This window comes from Suncus etruscus, chromosome 4 (assembly GCF_024139225.1).
Source record: "Suncus etruscus isolate mSunEtr1 chromosome 4, mSunEtr1.pri.cur, whole genome shotgun sequence".
NCBI lineage: Eukaryota > Metazoa > Chordata > Mammalia > Eulipotyphla > Soricidae > Suncus > Suncus etruscus.
The window spans coordinates 73,146,045-73,147,200 of NC_064851.1; the positions used below are offsets into that span (position 1 = coordinate 73,146,045).

Sequence of the window (1,156 nt, forward strand, 5' to 3'; positions counted from 1 at the left end):
CCCTCTTCCCAATATGCATCCCATATCCCACTAACTTACCCCCCTAGGGTGCTGGTATAAGTAGTCCCTTCTGTGTCTAGCATGTTGTAGATTGGTTATCGATTCTGTTGTCATTGGCTTTAGATTTGGTGTTTAAGTCTGATCATTTTTTATTTCTACTTAATGTTCATATGACTGTCTGGTCTTGGTAACCTCCATTATTTCTCCCTCAATTTGTGAGGCGGAACAAGATGTTTCAAGTTATGTGGTCCTGTTTGAAGGAAATAAATAAATACATACATACATACATAAATAAATACATACATACATAAATACATAAATGTGGCAAAAATCAAACAAGAAAAAATGGGATGAGTCCTTCTAGAGGCTATACATATCAATTTAAGAGGAGAAAGGGAAAAAGAAAGAAAAACATAACAACAATACTAAATTTTTAAAAAAAAATAAAACAAAGAACTTGAAAAGCACCACAGAAATAAAGACAACAACCACACAATAACCAAGGTCCTAAAATAAAAACAAATCAAAGCACAAAAAAGAAGAAAACCTAGATACCATTTATTTTAGTATTCTTCCTTAGAGTTCACTACTGACTAATGATGCTATTAAAAGAACATAAGACTATGATTTTTAAAATAAGTAACAATACCGTACTCGCTTCGGCAGCACATATACTAAAATTGGAATGATACAGGTAAGATTAGCAGGGCCAATGCACAAGGATGACATGCAAATTTGTGAAGTGATCCATATTTAAAAAAATAAAATAAAATAGGTAATAATATCAATAAAGGTTTTAAGGAAATATTTTAAAATAAAGTTAAAATGATAAAATAAAAACATATCCATAAAATATTGTATATAAATACAAAAATCTATTAATTCCAAATTTTAAATAAAATGATAAAAGGACATTTATATTTGTATTGACAATATGGTGTTTTTCAAAGACAAGAAAGGTATGGTTCAGAATATCAGACATATATATATATATATTTATCAGAATATAGACACATATTACAACAGAGATCCATAGAATGCATACTACAATAAGTACTTTGGATTTCAAGATCATTGGTCATGTTATAGTTGAATAGGAAATTTAGACATGAAGATTCAGAATTTAAGAAAGTATTTTGGTCTGGGCCACACCAGA

The 1,156-nt window shown here is 29.3% G+C and overlaps 1 non-coding gene across 1 annotated transcript; it reads left to right on the top strand.

Moving 5' to 3' along the window:
* The first annotated feature begins 650 nt into the window (after positions 1–650).
* Positions 651–757, top strand: LOC126007492 (U6 spliceosomal RNA). The gene has a single exon (XR_007495057.1). It is a non-coding gene; the product is annotated as a U6 spliceosomal RNA (small nuclear RNA).
* The last annotated feature ends 399 nt before the right edge of the window (positions 758–1,156 follow it).